The sequence below is a fragment of the Grampus griseus genome, assembly GCF_964374135.1.
Source record: "Grampus griseus genome assembly, chromosome: 1".
NCBI classification, from domain to species: Eukaryota; Metazoa; Chordata; class Mammalia; order Artiodactyla; family Delphinidae; genus Grampus; species Grampus griseus.
In genome coordinates this window covers 19,978,662-20,001,748 of record NC_139017.1, presented here as the reverse complement: position 1 = coordinate 20,001,748, position 23,087 = coordinate 19,978,662, and positions in this window count along the sequence as shown.

The window sequence follows — 23,087 nt, the reverse complement described above, 5'->3', positions numbered from 1 at the left end:
ATTTCCACTCTCTATGTGAATTAAAAAAAAAAAAAAAAGGTCCTTGAGATCAGAAGGTGATGAGAATGCCTGAAGAGCCAGCCTATTATTTATCATAGTCCCAAGACAGATGGAGCGCTTCGGAGTAATTCTTACAACAGCTGAGCTGCCAAGGGAGGAAAATGAGTGAAATTAATCAGCAGCCCTGGGGAAGGATGTCCTGGAGGAGTGAAGCGGTTGGAGCCATGCTTCAGATGAAGGGCCAAGGCCCTCGGAGCAGCACAGGGAGCGACGGGAGGAGGCTGCAACTCTGGCCAGTAGTGCTGTCTCTCCCTGGGACACTGGGAGCCTGAGAACCTTGGCAGGCAGAGACTGAAGGCATGTTCTGTGTGATTCTCCATCCCGGCGCTGGTGGCTACCCCTGCCCACTGCAGTGAGAGACACTGCTGCCCTTCCACCACAGCCTCCCCCTGGCTCTGTCCCCAGCCTCTCCTGTTCAGGGCAGGAAGGAGAACAGAAGCCAGGGTGAAGCCAGGAAGAGCCAAGATGGCAGGTCACTTGTACGCTACACCTGGCCCGCCTCCTTCTCTCTCTTAGGCTACTTTATAGACTGTGATGCCTCTCTTGGCCTCTCTTTGCTGGGGCTGGAGTTCTGCTCTGAACTTGGCTCTGACACTGTCAGTGGGGGCAGGAGACTGCCCCTGTATCCAAGCCCTGACAGTGGTCCCACTGTCATGGCAACACCACCCTCCATTCTGATGGTCACACCTACCTGCCTCATTCAGGGCAATATAACTACCACGCTGAACTCCCTGGATTGTAAAATTGTCAGAGCTCACAATCACCTGAAACCCAGAGAGCAAAGGTTTGAAACAGGCCGGCTGGAGAGGTCCAGGGTAAGCCTCGGGCTGTGAGAATGGGAGTCAGCAATCAATGGACATATTCACTGCATCCCCAGCTCCTGCAGCCAGGTGAGTGTGACCAAGCCTAGCTGGTCTGTCTGAACCAGATTCCTTGTCCGGTGGAGTGGCTGAGGATGTGCCCTGCATTTTTCATAGACATCACTCCCGGGTAACATAATCCCTGCCCAGGGCACTGTGCTCAGCCAGCCTCTGAATGCAGATGAGATCATGAAAGTGCTTTGTAAACAGTACAGTGCTCTATGCATGCAAATCCTTGTTACAAATGGCACACATTTCCTTGTTTACCATGAACTTTCCTCCTCCATCCAGCCCTGCATTGAAATCCATCAACCTGATATCTCAAGTGGGATGACTAGCTGCCAAAGTGTTTTAAATGTGGTAGACGGAGCAGGGTGGGGGGCGCCAAGTTCACCTCCCTCCCACTGTTTGCTCTCCCCAGCTCTGCTCTTTTGGCCACATTTTGTCTCCTGTTCCCCACTGTGAGCGAGAAAACGTGGAGGGTGATTTTTCAAATTTCCTTTTGCATGCACATCATTTGACCAATTCGGCTTGCTTCTCCCTCAGTTGCCCTTCCTTCCCTTTCCCTGGAGCTCTGTGGTTGTGACCAGGGCTCTGGATCTGGAATTGGAATATCCAGGGTCAATTAAATCTCAGCTGTATGACCTCAAGCCAGTCTCAGATATTTGTTTTAACCTTGAACTCTTCATCTGGCAAATATGTACAGTGGTATTTTACAGACTGTAATGCACTCAGTTAATGTAATACAAGGCTTATTTATCTAATAAGCCCTGCTTGCTCATTGTGGTAAATATTACTAAAGCTCATCCGTGCACCAGTATTTCTGGGTCTCTGCCCCTTCCTGGACACGTGGAAGGCTACATTTCCCAGCTTTTGCATGAGCTAGGATGAGAAGTGATATGTGTTATTTCTGGGCTGAAGCATTTAGGAGCAGAGACACGAGTTTCCTATATGGCCCTCATGGAGGCATGTGTCAGGATGGAGGTCCCATAAGAGCACATTGGAGGCTGAATCACCCCATGGGGGACAGTTGCCCTGAGGAGCTACCCATACCCATAGGAGACTTGGTATGGATGAGAAAAAACCTGTTGTGTTGAACAACTGAAATTTGGGGGGTGTTTGTTACAAAGCATAGCCTATCTTATCCTGACTATTTCACTAACTTTTTTTTTTTAACATCTTTATTGGAGTATAATTGCTTTACAATGGTGTGTTAGTTTCTGCTTTATAACAAAGTGAATCAGTTATACATATACCTATGTTCCCATATCTTGCCTTCACTATGACAGGGGTTCTCAATGAGCTCCAGAGCCCTTTGGTTCCTTGGGGATACCATAGGGATGCCATGAGGGAGGGAGTGAGAGGGACGAGGGAAGATGAGTAGGCAGGCTCCTCATCAACCAGAGCTTCATGTTGATCTCATTTATATATTGAGGTTTCCAGGAAGGTTACTTTCGAAAGAAGCGTTCAATTTCTAAAAAGTTACTTGATAAGTCACTGCTCTGTTGCAATGATTCCCTCTGAACTCTGCTCTCCTCCAGCCATTACCATTATCTCCTCTGTTCTTGACTATGCTCCTTGTCTCATCCGTGCTTTGATTAGAATCAAGACTTCACCTCTTTGCTGTGAAGCCCACCCCGGGGCTACAGTGACTGTCCTCACCTCATCTGCTATTCCTGCCCTGCTCCTTGATCCAATGCCTCCTCTGTAATTGCAGATGGGCTGGAGGTATTGTGGGGCGCTGTGCTGGAAGCAGAAAGTAGTGGAGATCGGGAACAGTCAGGAGATACCCAGGATCAAAACTTGGTCTTAGAGGAGGGAGATGAGGGGGAATGATGTCCTTATATATGAAGTTATAGGATTTGGGAGTATCCTGTTTACATGTTCAGCAGCATGTTGAACACAGGACATCTGGGTACCATTCCCTGTTCCATCAGTGAGCAGCAGGGGACTTGCATAAGATTTATAATGTTTCCAAAGCCCCAGCTTTTTGTATGCAAATGAAGGATCAAACTAGATAAGTGAATGTTGAACTGTGCCCCATGGAACCCTAAGCATCAAGGTTTGCTGGGAGATGGACGTGGATCTCCATGGACAGGTCTGGACCCCTCACCCCAACACAACCAAAGCCACTCCACCTTTATCATATTATTTATTGGGGTTTTAGGTAAAATGTCATTAAAAGAAAGGATTGTATTGATGTTAGACTTGAGGATAATGAGATTAAATAATTTTCAAGGATTTTTTTTAAGCTTGAATATTCTGGGTTTTTTCTTCTCTTTCATACATCTGTGTGTCCTTGGGAAAGTTACTTAATTGTTCTGAACCTCACTTTCCTTATGTATAAGATGAGACCTACCTCAAAGTGTTGTTGTGAGAACTGAATGACTAAAACACATAAATAATTCCAGTGCAAAAAGCTCATTAATAAGTAAAGATGATGATGATGATTATAATTATTATTTAAGATACATGTGGTCATTCCATTTTATTGGGTGAGCAGAGTGAAGGCCAGAAAAATTGTGACTTAACTAAAGTTGCATCACCAGGGATACCAGAGCCTGGAGCAGAACGCTGGTGTTACCCTTGCATCCTAGCCTCTTCACACCAGCTTACTGCCTTATCTGGATATTCTTAAAGCTGTAGCCTCTGTTCTTTAGTGTTCTCCTTCCCCCTTGTTCTTCTTTGAGTTGTCTGCCCAACCTCCTAACAAAAGTTAAACCATGTCTCCCCTGATTATGTATGGATAATCAGGGCCTGTCACCCAGGAGGCAGTGAGCAAACATTCTATAAATGACCGAATGGGCAGATCCCATTTTACAGATGAGGAAACTGAGGCTCTGAGTTTGCCTGCTTCTCTCAGGTTCACTGAGGGTTCAGGACCACAGCATGGCTCTGCCCAGGTGGGTACATCTCTGATCCTCTAGATTACCTGCTTCAGAATATGTCCTGGGGCATGTGTATGATCCCCACACATTCAAGCATGTTGTTGATCGTTCTGGCTGGTGATTCCATTCTCCTAGAGCTGGCACCTTTCTTGAGACGTATTGCTGTCCTCATTCACCTCACACTGTCATACTTCTTGCAAATAAAGTGTGAGTCTGCAGTGAATCCCGTGTGCCACCTCCTCCCTGGACTTCACACCTTCTGCTTGGGAGTGTGGGCTTGGGAGGGTGGAAGGGGAGGGGTGGGGACCATGCCTCCATCCCTCTAATTGGCTCTGGAACAGAGCAAGCTACAGCTCTGCCTTTTGGTTGTGAATAAGAACCAGAAGCTAAGAACAATGGATTCTGGGCATTTGTGTTATGGGGTCCTGTGGTGGGGGAGGAAGTTATGCTTTCCTTCCTTCCCCGGATGGCAGCAATGTCATCATTTTGACCCAAAAGCAGGTCTGTCACTGAGGGCACCTGCCATTTCAGCAGGATCATCTCTTACCTCCCCCAATCTGCTGCTTAATACTCACTGGGTATCACTGAATCCTCTGAGGAACAAAACAGGCAGATGGGGAGGGGGGATAAAGTGGGGTAAAATCAGGCTCCCGACGTGAATCACAAAATGCAGTCTTCTTACAGGCTGAGAATAACCTGGCACTGAGGCTTTTACTGAAGGGTGATACACAGCAAATCACAGTGCTGCCCCCTGATCCAGCTCCTAGCAAGTTCCTCATTTACATCTGAGAACAATTTCCCCATCTAGGCAAAACTCCTGACTGCAGCAAGAAGCTATGATGAACATTTACCTGGAGAATTCTGCAAAAACCTGCTGTTCTACTATTAAATGTTTGGTTTTTCTGCTTATAGGTCAGCCGTTGGGCCCAGAGCCTCTTCCACTTTGCACACAGATGCAGACAGTCGAGACTCAGCCATGACTAGGCAATGCCATTGGTTGTCTTAATAACTACTCTCAGTCATTAAGATGGCTGAGTTGGATTTATCACCAACGACTGGATCGATTACTTGGTACTCAACTGCAATCTTAGTCTTTCTGTGCTTTTGCTTCAGTCCTTTCATTAAGATGGATGGGCTGGTAATGCCAACCCCATGGGAGGCTGGGCCAGAGGGTGCTGTGTGAATGGAGGGTTCAAGATAACAATATTCCAGGCGTACAAGGAACAAAGAAGCAGAGAAACGGGATGCTTTGTTTCTACCCTCTGGTGCCTGGGGATCCACCCAGACTGGTGAGCGGTCTGTCTGAAGCTGGTGGTGACAGCTCACATAAAGGGACAGAGGGCACGGACGAAGACTCCCCCTTAGAGGGGTTTGCCTTTGCCAAGTGTGAACACAGGTTCATGGAGAACTTTGGTGTTCTCTTTCCTAGGCCTGGCCTTCCCATCCCATGCAAAAACAGGTCTTTGCTACTGGGGTCTCTGTCAGTCCCAGCAGGTCTCTTCCGGCCATAACTGGGAGCAGACTTTACTGGAGAAACTAAGATGTCCTTCAGGCTATGGTGATTGCCTGTGGGCCTTGGTGGGCTTCCGGGAGCAACTACAACAAAACAATGCGAGGAATAAACAGGTTTGGATCTATTTTCTAATGACTGGAGTTCACCAGCCTGGGATTCTAGAGAGGTCCTTGCCAACTGCCTGCCTTGCGATGCTCTAAGTCTGCCCTTTTCAGCCAAAGTTTCAGCCAAACTCTGCCCTCTTTCAGCTCATCTGAAAGAGGTTGGCAGGTTGTTTAAAATGATGTTTACCCCAGGCTGAGGAAGCCATCGCTTTACATGGGAAGAAGTCAAAACTCTGTGCCTGGGGAAATTATGGAAATTCATATACTTGCTATGTGCTGGCACTAGTCTGAGTACTTTACATGTATATCATCTTATAGGACTTTCTTGACACCACCAACCAAGAGGGGGTATCAGGAGATGGAAGATTGACACAGCCCTTCACCATACGTGCAATTCCTACTTCTCTCTCTCTCTCACCTTTTTTTTTTTTTTTTTTTTGCGGTACGCGGGCCTCTCACTGTTGTGGCCTCTCCCGTTGCGGAGCACAGGCTCCGGACGCGCAGGCTCAGCGGCCATGGCTCACGGGCCCAGGCGCTCCGCGGCATGTGGGATCTTCCCAGACTGGGGCACGAACCCGCGTCCCCTGCATCGGTAGGCGGACTTTCAACCACTGCGCCACCAGGGAAGCCCGCTCTCTCACCTTTTTTAAAGTTCAAAGCTTGGTGAAATTTATTTACTTATTTATTTAATGAAGTATATTTGATGTACAGTATTATATGTTACAGGTGTACAATATAGTGGTTCACAGTTTTTAAAGATTATACGCCATTTATAGTTATTACAAACTGTTGGCTATATTCCCTGTGTTGTACAATATATCCTGGTAGCTTATTTTATATATCAGTTTGTATCTCTTAGCCCCCTACTCCTATATTGCCCCTCCTCCCATTTCCCTCTCCCTACTGGTAACTTCTAGTTTTTTTTTTTCTGTATCTGTGAGTCTGTTTCTTTTTTGTTATATTCACTAGTTTGTTGTATTCTTTAGATTCCACATATAAATGATATCATCCAGTATGTCTTTGTCTGTCTGACTTATTTCACTTAGAATAATGCCCTCCAAGTCCATCCATGTTGTTGCAAGTGGCAAAATTTCACAACTGAAGTGATAGAGGAATTCTCCCAGTTCCTTTTGTCTCACCATTCAAGCCTTATAAATAGCTATTTTTCTAAAAGTTCCAGCAAGCATAGTTTTAGAGAAGACAGACCACAGAGAAGACATGGGCTGAAATATGAGCCTTGACGCTTTCCAGCAGGGCAAGGCAGTTAGCATTTCTGAGGCTTGTTCATTCACGTACTATTACTGTGTCTACTGTTTAAGGGACTGTGCCATGTTCTGTGCAGATGCTTAGTAATAATGGTGGTGATGACAGTTTCAATAGCAGCTTCTGCTTAATGAGCTTGGGTTGTATGGTAAGCATTGGACCCAGTGTTTTCATGCAACTTTTCATTTAGTTTTTCCATAAACCTTTAAGATAGGCAGGATCCACATGGGGAAGTTAAGGCTGAGAGTCTAATTAACTTGCCTAAAAGCCACACAGCTTGTAAATGACAGATAGAGAATCAACCTCAGTTCTGTTGGACTTCAAAGCCCATGTTTCTAACCACCAAGTCACCAAGATGACTTACACTGTAATCCTGAATTCAAGCGTTTAGGGCTGTGGAGAGGGATTAAACTGTGTATGACTAAGATTGGTGTCCTTAGAAAGATACTAGATTATCAGACGACAGATATAAGACACTAGGGGTTCAGTCAGCAGAGAGAGTTTTCATCTGTGGAGATCAAAGAAGACTTTGTAGAGAAATGGTTATTTTAACTCTGAAATCTGGTTATGATTTGAGGATGAGATATGCATGTGCATGGTGGTTAGGAAGGGGCTTCTTCCATTCCGGGTGCTTTAGCAAGTGCTATGCTAGAAATTTCTGAGGGGGATGGAGGGAGGAGGGGTAGATTCTGTATGGCACAGCACATTCTTAGTCAAAATAAGTATTGGATTAAATATATCTGTATTTATCTTTGCAATCTATATCTACCTATATCTCTATCTATCATCTATCTATCTATCTATCTATCTATCTATCCATCCATCTATCTCTATCTACTTTCTATCTATTTATCTATCTTCTATCTATCTATCATCTGTTTTATAGAAACCAATTTCATTCCTAGGAATATGTCCCTAAAAATAACCTCACCCAGATCCATAAAGAAATATGTGCCATGATGTTTTCCACAACACTGTGTGTATGGGGAGGGGCGCGTGGTGCAGGGCAGGAGAGCCAGAGGGCATAGGCAGTGGATACATAGTGAAGCTTATGACAAAGGCTCTCCTTGGCCTAACCTTAGTCAGGCTCCTCTAAACCTCCAATGCCCCAACCGTGGGCTCTCTCTTTGGCCCACGTAGCCTTGTCAGTTTTAGTAAGAATCCTGCTGGGTTAGTTTAGCAAGAATCCGCCACCCTCAATATCTTATCATCCTGCCTGCATTCGGCAAGAATCCTATAGAGTCAGTTTAACCAGAATCCCCTTGTCTCTGATGTCTCCTCCTAGTGAATTTCCATCCCCAGCCCTTCACCCTGCTCCTTAGCTATAAATCCCCGGGGCCCTTGTTAAATTTGGAATGGAGTCCATTTCTATGCTGAGGTCTCTCTTCCCCTATCACAATAGTTCCTGAATAGAATTTGACTTCATCACTTTAACTTCTGCCTGGCTCTGGTGTTCCTTGATACCTGCCCTGCCACAGTTAGTGATACCAACAGGACCCTGTGGGGCTCCTGGGCACAAAAGCCTTCATGTGTCCTCCATTCCTTTGATTAGAGGAAATAGGCATCGTTCAGCCTCTGTGACCTTCCCTGAGTTCCAACTGGGAGGTTCAAGCAGTTGTTAGTTAGGGAAGGGAGGGGATGCAAGACAAGGGAGGAAAAAACAGTCAAGAGAAACAATAGTGCAGCCTTGGGGCAGGGTCCTGGTTCCCCATCAAGGGATACACACAATATCTTTAAGCTGTTTGGCAGATACTGAACCCCCTGCCAAGTGGGAGAGTTTAACAATTAACAATGGTATGCTGCCCACAAGCATGTAGATCCCAGACCAGTTGGAACCTGAAGGTTGATGATGCTGACTCTTACCTCACCACCAACCCATCAGAAGAATGTCCACAAGCTGATCACACCCTCTTTGAACCATTACTATAAAACTTCTCACTACCCCCTCCAAGTTGGGACACACAGTTTTGAGGGCATTAGCCCACTGTGGCACTTTTGCCTGGCAAAGCAATAAAGCTATTCCTTTCTACTTCACCCAAAACTCTGTCTCCAAGATTTAATTGGATTTGACTTCATAGGAGAACACATAGCTGCAGGCACACATCTTGAAAGCGTAATGCTGGGTGGAAAAAATAAAATAAAATATAAAACACAATACTATTTATATAAATTACAAATACATGTACAAAATAACAATGTGTCTTTATAAAGACACTTACAAATAAAAAGGTAAACATTAAGCACGTAGTTATAATGCTATGTGGGATGGGAATGGAGAATGGAAATACAAAGGAATAGTTGAGTAAATTAAGAATTTACCCAAATTGAGGATGATAATGTGTTATGAATTGAGGGACATAATTGCCTCAAACCTCTGAGATTCACCCCCTGACCACCCTTCCCCCAACCCCCATCACACGCACACACCTGGCTGGGGCAGGAGAGGCATCAGGAAAGGCTGTACCTGTATGCTGATGGCAAGTTAGGTGTTCATCAGGTGTGCAAGGAATTCCATGATTCTTGAACATGGATCTTCCCCCAAGATCTGGACAGTATGAGCAACAAATAGGCCTAGAATCTTAGGAACTGAATATTGCATGCGCAGTACACGAGGATAGAAGAGAAAGCAAGGGGCATGAGGTGGGCTGGGTAAGACATCAGTTCCTACTGGCTTGTGGGAGATGCTACTTCTATGCAGAGCTTTGGGTGTGTTGCTCAGGCAGGGGTGACCCCTTAAAAATATTGCTCCAGGACAGACACAATCTCCCTGTGGAATCCTCCTCCCTTACCTTGGCATCACACACTGGGACTTTCTTGTGTTTTCTGCGGGACAAGGTACAACCCTTTGGAGGTTGATGTATGTCATGTGGGTTTCTAGGTAAGCTAGCCTGGGCTCTCATCTCCTACATGGCTCCTGAAACTGTCCTCTACTATTGGAAGACTGGGACTGTCTGTCCAGAGTCCTAGAGCTCCTTCTCCCTTATTTTCAAGAGGGTTCAAGGGCATGGGACCAGGCCAACTGGATGAAGAATGACTCAGGGGCACATGGGATAGATACTGGATGAGTATCCCTGTGTCCACTGTCCTATGATCCAGATCATACAATTGTCCAGGAGTCCTGTATGTGTCGTCGTTTGACTTGAAGTTAGTTTCCATATTTTTAACCTAAAGGCAGTCAAAACAGTCCTGAGATTAGGATCAGTTAGAGGTATAATAGAGTGATTAGGTATAATAGAGGTATAATAGAGGTATAATAGAGTCTTAATGATTCCAGGTTTTTAATAGGCCAAAGCATTTCTTGGTGGCTGGGCTGAATTCCCTCACATCATGGACCAGCTTCTGCACATCAGAGACATGCTGGAACTTGCTGGAATCATGTGGGATGAAAGTGCATAGTGGGAGCATAGAAGGGACAGTGCCCTTCAATGGCATCTTGCCCTGCCATGGGCATGGTCAGGTTTTCCCTCCAGGGGATTGAGACACCTTAACAGGTTGTTCACCTCAGATGGCAGAGCCAGCTCATCAGACAGTATCCTGGCCATTCACCTCATGAACACTCAAGAGGAAGCTTCTGATTGGCAAGTTGTTAGATCAAATTCTGAGTTTTCCTTCTCCACAACTGAAATTGCAATTGTTCCTCATGGAAGCCCATTCATTCACAAAGACAGGAGGAGTATGCCTGAAGTATTCAGCATCAGCAAGAAAACAGGGATATTGGAGTGACATGAGCAAGAGAGGGAAGTAGGTGATGAAGTTGATGGGCAAAAGCTGGGGTGCTCACAGAGGATGAAGCTGCAGGGACTTTGGCTTTTGTATGGGTGATTCGGAGACACTGCAGAGGTTAGAGCAGAGGAGTGACATGATTTGACCCAGGATTGAAACAATTTTAGAAAATAGAGACCCTGTCTTATTTACCTGTGATATGCTAGTGCAAGCACTTTCCCTGGAACATGGGAGATGCTTAATCAATTTGAACAGAATTGTAGTACATTATGAAAAATAAACAAGAAAAAAATATGACACTGTCCCAGATCATTGATAAAAGCATAAGTTGTACTTATTAAATTACAATTTTTATTTTAAATCTCAGTGTTTACATGCTGCCTGGGACTTATATACCCATGTTCCTCTAGCTCATTCCCCAAAGGGTATCTGATGAAAGCCAGCTTTTTCTATAATATTGACACATATTATCAGTACTATCCTATTGCTGCAGAACCTCTGTGTCTACTTTGCACCTCTGCCTGGCCAGGGCAAATTGGCTTTCATCAGTTTTGTTCCTGATCCACAAGTTGTGAAAAATATTGGGCTGGTCAAAAAGATCGTTCGGGTTTTTCTCTAAGAGGTTCTGGAAAAACCCAAACGAACTTTTTGGCCAGCCCAATACTAAGCATATTCAGATGTGAGTTATACTGGTAACCCAGACCATAACTATTACAATCCCTAGGAAATCATGAAGCCAAAATAGCTTTTCCATTCAGAAAACAAAAAAAGGTTTCATCCTCTGTCCCCAGCTGACATGCATGCTCTCATGGAGGACTTGTCTTTGATCTGCTGTATTTATTATTTTTGGTTTATTTGATGTGGGTTTGTTCCCTCCTCAAGGCTGGAAGCCCACTAGAGACAAACTTCAGGAAAAAGAAGTAGATGAAGTCCTGCTTGTGAATTTCTCTGGTCTCTTGCGACAATTCCAGAATGACCCTCTTCAAAAGGGTGCTAGTACTTTGGGTGGAAGCCTGGCTGGGAGTCCCTAAGAGGGGCAGACTTCTTAGGACTGGAGCTCAGGGCTTCAAGTCTGAACATAGGGTTCCTGTTCCAGTTCTGCTTTCCATCAGCTGTGTGACCTTGGGCACGCCACTTCCTCTCTTCATGCAAAGAGGTTGGGAAGAAGTGTTCAATGAGCCCCTTTCATGGGCTCAGCACTGGGTCACGTGCTAACAGTGCAGGAGAACCTAATCCCTAGAACAACTCTGAGCTGAATATTTTCCCATCTGATAGAAAAGGAAAAGGAGGCTCAGAAAGCTTCAAAGTGTTTCAAAGACAAGTGACCGATGAATGGCAGAGCTGAGTTTTGAAACCAGAATCAGTGTGTCTGCAAAGGTCACACATTTACATTGCTTCCTTCTTAGCCTGGGCTTATTCCTCTGTCAGATGAGTTTACTGCTTATTCTCCAAGGTACTTCCAGCTCCAACAATTTACAATTGAGTGCGTTGGATTCTGATAGCACAGGAATTCATTCTTAGCACCATACCTCTATTGTATGCATATCATATCCTGCTCCATCCTCTGATCCAGACTTTCCATCCATAAAAGCTGGTCCCCCATTTCCCACCTAACATCTCACCTTCGCCTCCCATCACTGCTCTCTGCTTCGTCCCAACACTTTTGGCTTTTGTTTCCCATGACCCGCTCATTCGTCTCTTATCCTTCCTCAAAAGCTGCTTTCTTTTCCTCCACCTACCTATGTTATTTCCTCCTCCAGAATATCCCTGTGCAATGCTCACTTTCTCTTTTTTCCAGGCTTACCTCACTTTTACCTGAGAGCTTTCTTGGTTAAATAAATTATTGGAATGACTTTGGAAAAGTCACCTCTGTATTTGGTTTTCATTTGTAAATTGAAAGCGTAGTGTTAGACGGTCTACACAGCCCCTTCCAGTGCCAACTTCTGTGATTATAAACAAATCTGATATCTTCCTTTTCCCTGTGTTCCCTCAGCAGCTGTGGACTTCGTTTTCATATGAGGTTGATTTGCAGTTTCCACCATGCTGCTTTGTTTTTATTCTTGGATTTTTGCCATGCAACAGTTAGGTGGTTCACCCTAGACTGTAAACTCTTGGAAAGGATGAACCCTGTGACCTCCTCCTCCTTATTCCCTCACTCCTATCCCTGGGCCACAGGACAAATTAATGAACTCAGGGGCTGTTCAACCAATGCCATCAACTGTTGGACAGAAGACAGGTGGCAAGTCCCATCCAGAGCCTTGGTTGTTTTTTTTATTTTTTGAAGACAAACAAACAAACATATCTTTAGTTACACATTGGTCTTAGAATTAGGTCTTAGCTTTTGACTTTTCTACAATTGACTCTGTTAACACAAGTTAGCTGAATCTGTGTCTATGCTGTTGATTATGAAGAATGATCTGGATCTCCTTGTGATGGCCTCTGGATTTCAGGAATGAAATTTGGGTCCTCTTGGTCTGATGGAATGAATGCATGACACTTTCAGATTCATCAGGGAGCTGTCAGCACCATTATGTTTATATTGAGGTGTGTTCTAAATGTTGCTATCTCCAGGATATGCTCTTGGTATTGTGGTGGTAGATGATTTATTTATTCAGTCATTCATTTGAATATCATTTTATTGAACACTTACTATGTGTCAGAAACTGGGGGTAAAGAGATCCATAAAACCTGATTCTTGTTCTTTAGAAGTGCTTGGTGTAACAAGGAAATCAATACTAGAACAGTGACTATAGTGCAGAGAGATACCGTGTAATAAAGGTATCATAGAAAGTTCTGAGGAACTAGGGATTGGTTATAACCAGTGGCATCATGGAAAATACCACAGAGGAATTGAATTTAGGGCTATGCCCTAGTGAGATTTGGCAGCAAAAAGGCAGAGGACATTCCAGGATGAAGGAACAGTCCGCACAAGGCATGGGGTGAAGGGACTGGTAAAAAGGGCCAGATGGTGAAAGGCCTTATATGTCCTACAGAGGAGCCTGTAGGCCAGAGACTCTCAAATTTTACTGGGTTGAAGGTTTACCCAGGAAGTTGGCGGAATATGAAGATTTCTGGGACCCACTGATTTGATTCAGTTGGCTTGAAGTGGGGTTCAAAAATCTATATTATAAGCCTGGCTTTTAATATTCTGATGGAGGCAGTCTGCTAATTATCTTATGCAAATATTGCTGTTTTGCACTTGGCAAGGGGAAATACCAAAGTGTGACGTCATCATACTGGGGTTTTAGAAAGATAAGTATAACAAAGTATGGCAGGTGGATTGAAGAAGAAGCATTTTATTGTGAAGGTTTGCATGAGAAATATCTGAGGCCTGAACTATGGCAGCTGCTGGTGGTGATGCAGAGAGCCCAGACAGGATTTAGTGACTAAATGGAGACTGGGGAGAGGGAGGAATCACAGGTGCCTCAGGAGTTCTCACAGGAATAATTAGGATCTGTTGGTGCCATTAACAGGAAGTAAAATGTGTCTGGGGGAGAAGATAAAACGTTTGGTGTGGGACTTACGAAGGTTTTGGTGTCTGTGGAATCTACAAATAGAGATTTAATTGAGTTCTCCAAATCTGGATTTGGGAATTATAAGTATGTAGAGAGAGGATTTTAAGAGTAACTCTGGAAGTGAGACTAGAGAAGGGCAAAGAAAGGCAGAGATGGGAACCCTATAACAAAGACTGCAAAAGCAGATGGGTGGAGGCTCACAGGACTCAGGAGAGGGGAGGATATTATGAAGGGCTCTTTCTGCATCAGCCTGGGGCTGAGGTACAGTTTTCCCCCTAGAGGCAAAGAGAGGCATTGCAGTAAAGAGAGCCCTAGGTGGCGCTGGAAAGCAGGGGGCAGGCATCCACACGTGGTGAGCGCTAAAGGCTGTGTGAGATTAGGGGTGTGTTGAGTTGTGTGTGTATGTGTGCACCTGGGTGTGTGTGTGGCTAAGAAACATGTTCAGTTATGCAATGCAGATCTAACAGGAGCCTTCTATGTGCCAGCATCTGACAATGCAGAGTGCAAGGTGGGGGAATGGCAGCCAAAATGTGGAGCACACCCAGGGTCAAGAGTCAAAAGAGCAAGGGAAAGTGAGAGCCAGGAGCTGTGGAGCCGGCAGTGGCCTGGAGGAATGCCAGAGGAGGGATGCTGATACACACTGCCAGTCTGGGTGAGATTGAATGTGGCCGGAATGAGACTAATGGGAGAGGACAACAGTCCATATGCCAAAGAGGGATGACAAAGACTAAGAAGTGGCTTGGAGATTGACATTTGGAAGGAAGGTCACCAGTGTTTTCACCGAAGCCCTCCTGAAGAGTAAATGGAATATGAGGAAAGAAGAAGAGAGGAAGGGATTCTCGAGTTGGAAGCAGGATGAGATAAGATTAGGCAATTTGGTCCATGAAGCTTATTGGCACAACTTGAGGACCTAAAAAATTTGTTTCGGACAACTTGACTTTCAAAAGTTAGTCTTTCTTTTAAGAGCATATTAAAACTTAAAAGCATCATAACATGCTTTTCTACATATTGAAATAACTTCTTAGCCTGTCAGTTGTTAATACTTGCTTTTCCAGGAATTTTAGGTCTTTGGTAATAAATCAAATAACTATTCTAACATAAAAAATAAAACTGTCCTTTATTACTGAAGTATTTTTTAAATAAATATATCCCTTATGTTAACTCAGATTCATGTGTGTGTGTGTGTGTGCAGGAGTGTTTGCACAAAGCGGGCGCATGTATAGATGTGGTATGTCTGTTTATTTAATCAACAAAGACATTTTGTATGCTATACTTCAGACAATGTAGGTGTTGGCATATACCAGTGAGGAGGAAAGACGTGGTGGTGCTAGTTGATATAGTTAATTGAGATTTGTATCTCTGCAGCCAAATTCTTTGCTGTTGTATGGGCAAGGGAGGAGGGGCCTAATCAGGAGGGCTCATCAGGAAGATAGGATAACTCAGTGGGCCATAAGATCAAAAAGTTTGATCTTATTCAGAGATGCACTAGTAAATGGGTTCTCTGGGGATTGCTGGAGGAAGCCCTGGTAAGTAGTATTTGCCAATTACTGTGGTGTAAATAGTCCTACCATGTAAATCATGGCTGATTTCAAACTACCAACATGACGTCGCTGATTGTGGAGCTGGGACAAGAGATATACACAATCTGCTCCTGCAGGCCAGGACAAGCCTGCTCCCGCACTGTACTGACTCTTTATACAGGCAGAGAAATAATAACGATACAAGAATTCCCCACGTTTTGAAAGTTTGCTTTGCGCTACTTCGTTTTTACAAAGACCTATATTAGTGCCTGTTTTCGGTAACCAAAAAAAACTTGAAGAATTTTTGCTTTTATGAAAAAGGCAGAAAATGAAAATAGCATTCAGTGTTTGTTTTGCAGTGAGTGGTTATAGAGGCAGTGCACACCCCAGCAGTGAGAGTGGCACTGCCAAGCTCCTTCCCGGAAACTACGCTCAGTATCTCAACATCAAGCTGCCAGAGCTTTGACCTGTGTCTGGGAGCATCTGTGCTTTATCTTGCAAGATGTGTCCTAAGGTAATTGCTTCTTTATTTTATGTCATTTCAGCTTACGGAGGGTTTCATGGAATGCTCTACTTTCTGATAGAGGGAAACTCCTTTCATTTATGATGCTATTCGTGGTTCACCAGGCACTTTGATATATTTTTCCTCAGCTGCACAATACCTTGAATGTGCTATTAGAGGATGTGATTTGAAGACTATGAACAATCTCTTTGGCTAGCCACAGGCCGTAAATTATCATCAAGAAAACTCTCTTTGGCTTAACATTCATCAACAGAGACTGTATCTTTAATGAACAGAATACAGGATATAAAATGCTGATAACCTAGAATAAGACAAGGGAGATCTTGATTGTAGGATATCATTCAAGAGAGAAGATCTGAAAGAGGTCACAGAAAGGGAGGATTGGGTAGCCAGGTAAGGAAATTATTCAAAAGGGAGGATTGGGTAGCCAGAGAAGGAAATTGTTCAATATCTTTGTTAATATCCAAGGATGTTAAAGACATATTTTTTCCTACTCCATAATTTTGCTTAGGGCCTGGCCTACTCCTAGGTCATAGATTTTGCCAAATACAGTTCATGCTCCATTATCCACCCTATTGGAGGAAAGTTGGACAACATAACTCAGAACAGTGGACACATTGAAAGGTATATACAATTGGATTCACAGAGGATATAATGCTTGTTTCTTAGTATCTTTACCATGCTGTGAATGTTTTACCTATTCTCCTTCTGTAACTTAACCTGCTCATGGTAAGTCATATTGTAGAGAATTGAGAAAAGTCACATAAGTAGTACCACCCTAGATTTTTGTATAATTGTGGGGTTGGGCTGGTTATGCCTCCTTGTAAGCAATTTGATAAAGTTTTATTTGAGTTACTTCTAATTAGAGGATGAAAAAACTCTTGTCCTAGAAAGTGAAAACACTTTTTCTGAAAGAAACATATTTAATTCATTTGGCCATAAGCTTTTTAAAAAATAATTAATTAATTTTTGGCTGCATTGGGTCTTCATTGCTGCGTGCAGGCTTTCTCTAGTTGCAGCGAGCGGGGGCTACTCTTTGTTGCAGTGCGCGGGCTCTAGGCACACGGGCTTCAGTAATTGTGGCTCATGGGCTCTAGAGCGCAGGCTCAGTAATTGTGGCGCATGGGCTTAGTAGCTCCACGGCATGTGGAATCTTCCTGGACCAGGGATCGAACCCATGTCCCCTATATTGGCAGGCAGATTCTTAACCTGCACCACCAGGGAAGTCCCTGGCCGTAAACTTTAAAGTATATTCTGGTATGTGTGTATGTGTGTGTGTGTGTGTGTGTGTGTGTGTGTGTGTGTGTGTGTGCGCGTGCGTGCGTGCACATAAGCCCAACTTCAACTACTGTTGACTACAGAAGAAATCAATATCTGGCCACTACAGTTGTGGGCTGTTATCACTTGGTGACAGTTGATGTATTGGTGGTCGGCAATGAGGAGAATGGTGGGTGTGCATCCAATCAATTTCTAGAGCATATTTTATCTGGACAAGTAAGAATGGCTCAGCATCCCATTTGTCATTTCTGCCCTTGAAAGTAGAAGTTGATAAATGAAAATAACTTTTAGCTCACCAAAGCACACACTTTTCTACATCCCATAGTGCAGTTTCAGGGCAGGGGGAGAGAAAAAGATAACAGCTAACCCTTAGTGGAATTTGTGGGTACTGATAGTTAAGTGAGTTGGTCCTGACAATATTGACAGGAAAATTGCCAATCAGAAAAATGCTGTAATCTCTGTCATGAACATCCTTCCTCCTTCTATCTTTGTGATGAAAACCAACACATCCTTCAAGGTTTATCTCAAATGCCACTTTTTCATGAAATATTTTTCTGATTTTCTTACCAAACATAATCTATTTTGACTTTTTCTGTTACTTGCTCTGTGCAATTATTTTTATTATTTGTCCATGCTCCCTACCAACCCTTGTAATCCCTGGGGCCAGTAACAACAAGAGTTTCACAAATAGGAGAGGTTCAGTAAATATGTGTCGAATTCAATTAGTTTGAAGGCACTCCAAGTACAATGGAAGACCTTCTATCCAATGCGATTGCTACAAGTATTTTTTGTTTAATCAGAAAAAGGTAGGAGCGGACCCCAGAGAGCTTTGAGCAGCCCCACTGCTACCAATGGCCTGGTTACCATCATAACATGGAAGGAGTTGCAGCTGTCCGGGGGCAGCCCAGGCAGCCTCACACTGGTGGCACCTGCCAGTAGGGACAAGGAAGTCATAGCAACGAAGGTTTTGGAAACAGTAAAACGGTTCAATATAAGAAATGGTTATGGTTTCATCAACAGGAATGGCATTAAAGAAGATATATTTGTACACCAGACTTCCCTAAAGAGAATAAGCTCAGGAAGGACCTTCACAGTGTAGGAGATGGAGAGACCGTGTTATTTGATGTTGAAGGGGAAGAGGGTGTGGCAGCAGCAAATGTTTCCACCATGGTGGTGTTCCAGTCTGGGCAGTAAATAAGCAGCAGACCAGGAACCATCAAAGAACCACCCACGTGGTTCCCGATTACCTGCAGAAGGACCAGAATTGCAAGAGCAGATCGGGGAGAAAAATGAGGGATGGGAGAGGCTCCCAAAGGCTGGGCCAGCACTGGGGACCACACGCCTCATCTTGCCCCACACGGAGAACCCATGGGCGCCCACAACGTTCCAGTCCTCCTGGGCAGGGAGAAGAGGGAAGGTGCTGACCACCTGGGTGCCGGAGAGCAAGGTGGACCCCTAAGAGAGATCGGGTGATAAACAATGGTTCCGCAGGAGCCCTCCTCAGGGCAGCCAAAGAGGACCGCAAGAAACAAGGTAAGGACAGTGAAGGAGAGGAAACCCAACGTCAGTGGCCACCTCTGGGGGAGTACCGCCACATCTGCAATTACAGATGCGGATGCCCGGGAAGCCTAAAGCACAACATGGCAAAGAGACAAAAGCAGCTGAGAATTCCTTCGTGTGAGGCTTGGCAGGGCGAGGCTGAGAAAATGCCAGCTTACCATTTCTACCACCTTCCTGTTTAGCCACCTAACAAGAAGAAATGAATATGAAATTCCAGCAATAAGAAATGAACAGAAGATTGGAGCTGAAGACCTTAAGTGCTTACTTTTTGCCCATTAGAGCAGATAGCTAGAACCATCTGCATTATTTATGCAGCATGGGGTTATTATTATTTTATTTATTTTAAAAAATTTATTTATAGCCTAGTTTTTCGCCATACACCTTTAAAGGGTTTTAAATTTTTTCATATCGAGATTTTTAAGAACCTCATTTTGAATTTGTAATAAAAGTTTACAACTTGATTTTAAAAAAATCAACAAACTGCACACACTGCAAGCAACTGTTCATAAAGCTCTTAAATAATTTTTTGTTGAAGTAGGATAAGATGGGCAATCACTTAAAAAAAAAGCTATATGTATACCATAAACCATTTTACTTAAAACCTACATTCATTTGTCAAGTTTTTGACAGGGCACCAAGGACTCTGCTTTGAATATGTTTTCACCGATTTGAGTCCCTGCTTTTCTTTCTTGCATTCATCCTACTCATAATGAAAAAATTGCAAATTTCCAATGTCAGTGTCTTCAATGTGGAGGGAGCGCTTACAGACCCTTGATGCACAATCTGAGTTCAGTTAACTATGAAAAATCCCCCCCAGCCTGTAATAGTTGTCTCTATTCATTCAGCTGGGGTTCTTTAGAGGTGTCCTGTTCAGTATAGCTATCACTTGCCACAGGTGGTCACTGAGCACTTGAACTGTGGTTAGTCAGAAGGAAGATGTGCCAGAAGAATGAAATAAACGTTGGATTTCCAAGACTTAGAACAAAAAAAGAGCATAAAATAGCTCATTAATGATTTTACACCATTATAGGTTGAAATGATGGTGGTCTGGAATATATTGGGTTAAATAAAATACATTAAAATGAATTTTACCTATTTCTTTTACTTTTTAAATGTTACTACAAGAAAATGTAAACTTACATATGTAGTTTGAATTATATTTCTATTAGCCAGCACTGCTTGAGAGAATCATATTTATTGATTTTTTGTAAAACACTCAGTGTCACTTTCCTAGAAACACTACTCTTTCCTTTTTGATTCATAGTTCTTAAATGTATTTAATATTAAATTAAATGTCATAGTTATAGTAAGAAGGGCAGCTATCACAATCAGGTTTGGGAGCAAACAAAACTGATTTTTGGCATGCTCTCTTTTCAGTTTGTGGGAGCAGAAATCGACGTACGATTTGAAGTCACTTCCTTGTGCATTTAGGTGCCATGGCCTCAGTCAGTATGCTAAACAGAGAAGAAGGTGAGTGAGGAAGTGATGATTGATAAAGAGAGCTTCTACTGAACTCTAATCCTGAACGACAGCTTGAAGATGTTCCTTTTTGGATATGCTGTTTTAAAATGACAATATCACGACTCTATTTTCTACTGACTTCCCTGACACCCTCAGAATAGTAGACTTAAGAGATAAATTTCAGGAATATCCTGATTAAGAACAGATTCATTTCATTAAGGGAAAATGCAAGATCTAACCAAGTGAATCATTATTGTCTCAGTGAAAATGGCTGCAGAGAGGTAAGGTATTTGGAGTAAGAGGTTGTCCATATCCTACTAGCAAATTAGAAGGCTTGCTAACAAGGTCATAGGCTGTTGGGATGTTGGTTTTCTCTCAAGCTGCAAGGGTAAGGAACCAGGCATTAGCTCTCTTGGGGAGGAATTTGCTCTTGGACAGGAACTGGCCTGTGGTGAAAAGTCATCCCTCATCCCTCTGACTCCATCTAGGTGTGCTGATGAAATGCTCACTTCCATAGAAGACATCTCTCCTCGCCCCCAGCCTTGTCTGTTTAGAAGGGGTAAATAGTTTCCCAGTTACATTATGTCTGTAAGGCACGTGAGAGAGGATTGTGGAATCTGTTTTTCACATCCTAGCTGTGACTGGGGCAAGCACTATGAATTGTCTTCTCTGTGCTGGGGGGTGGGGGATGGATTGGATGGGGAAGAGGGAGAATACAAGGGATTTATACTCACTGATCCATCCATCTAAACTTACTTCCCCATGTCTGGTGCAGCTCAGTGTGGTTGAGGGTCTGTGAATCAAAGCAATGCAGTTCTGGTGTCCCAAGAGCCTGGCTTGTGAAAAACAATCAGCTCACCAGCCACTGTGTTAGTAGCAGCAAGAGAATTGCTATTTCTTCAACCACCTTCTCTACTGAGTATGCTTCTGGAGTAGCCAGAGCTAAGGGAATGGGTGATGTAAACCTAGATGAAGTGGGTGTCAGGTAGATCTAACCCTGATCTAAACAAGTGGCAAGGCTGGACCACCCGACTCATTTGGACCACTATGAACAGTGTTAGGAACACGCACCAAAAGCTGATTTCAGAGAGAGAACGTTTGTTAGGAGATGATTTTTGTTTTGAGCACTGTTGGTTTGCTTGCAAATGACAACAAAGAAAGTAATAATCAGAAGAGAAAGTAGCTATCTTTTGTCCTCCTCTTGTTTGTGGTAAATAAATGAACCAATCATATTAAATTTCTAGGATACTCTTTATTTTATAGTCGTTCTGCTTCGTAGATTCCCTCCAGGAAGATGTGTGAGACACCAGGCTGCAGATTGGAAGAGGCTGTGTTAAGACGATCAGGGTCATTAGAGCTTTGCAGACATCAGAAATGAAGTGATTGGCCTCCAGGTTGCCCTCAGCATCCTCAGAAGTTAACTGTCTTCTCCGAGGAGCTCAGGGAATCCAACCGCCTTCTCCTTGAAGCCCAGATCTAGCCCTGTAGTTTAAGACTCTGAGGCTGTGTGCACTGTGGCAAAATCATGGTTTTATGGCTCTCACCTGATTTCTCCATGATGTGTGGGTGAAAACACCTAAACATAAGAGGAGGCCTCAATGTAATTAGCTTGTGAGAATCTGGAGTCCACGAGTTGGCTTGCTTCTTGGCTGTAATCAGAAGGGGGACAGGGTAAAATGAAATCTCATGGAAGAATCAGTGAAACATTAAGAGGGAAGTGATATTCCACACTGAAACAAACTACTGTCCTCAATTTTAAGGGTGTGAGAAATATCGTGTGGTTTATTTCTCTATCCGAAGCCTGAGAAAGGGGAAGAAATTATCTCTCTGTTGCTATTCATAAATAGGCTTTTATCTGTGGAAACTTGAAACACACAACTCACAAACTGTGGTGAAATGAGATACTAAGACTACTTGGTAGAAGAGGACCTTCAAGATGGCAGAGGAGTAAGACGTGAATATCACCTTCCTCCCGACAAATACATCAAATATACAACTACATATGGAACAACTCCTACAGAACACCTACTGAACGCTGGCAGAAGGCCTCAGAATTCCCAAAAGGCAAGAAACTCCCCATGTACCTGGGTAGGGCAAAAGAAAAAAGAAGAAACAGAGGCAAAAGAATACGGATGGGACCTGAACCTCTGGGAGGGAGCTGTGAAGGAGGAAAAGTTTCCACACAATAGGAAGCCCTTTCACGGGCGGAGATGGGAGGGTGGCGGAGGTGGGGAAGCTTCAGAGCCACAGAAGAGAGCACAGCAACAAGGGTGCAGAGGGCAAAGCAGAGAGATTCTCGCTGACCAGCACTCATCAGCCCGAGAGGCTTGTCTGCTCACCTGCTGGGGCGGGCAGGGCTGGGAGCTGAGGCTCCGGCTTCAGAGATCAGACCCCAGGGAGGGGAGTGGGGTTGGCTGCGTGAACACAGCCTGAAGAGGGCTAGTGCACCACAGCTAGCCGGGAGTCCAGTAAAAACTCTGGACCTGCCTAAGAGTCAAGAGTGTTTCTGGGTGTGCAAGGAGAGGGGATTCAGAGCACTGCCTGAACGAGCTCCAGAGACGGGTGCAAGCTGCGGCTATCAGCGTGGACACCAGAGACAGGCATGAGATGCTAAGGATGCTGCTGCTGTCACCAAGAAGCCTGTGTGCGAGCACAGGTCACTATCCACACCTCCCCTCCTGGGAGCCTGTGCAGCCCGCCACTGCCAGGGTCCCGTGATCCAGGGACAATTTCCCCGGGAAAACACATGGTGTGCCTCAGGCTGTTACAATGTCATTTCAGCCTCTGCCACCGCAGGCTCGCCCCACATCCGTACCGCT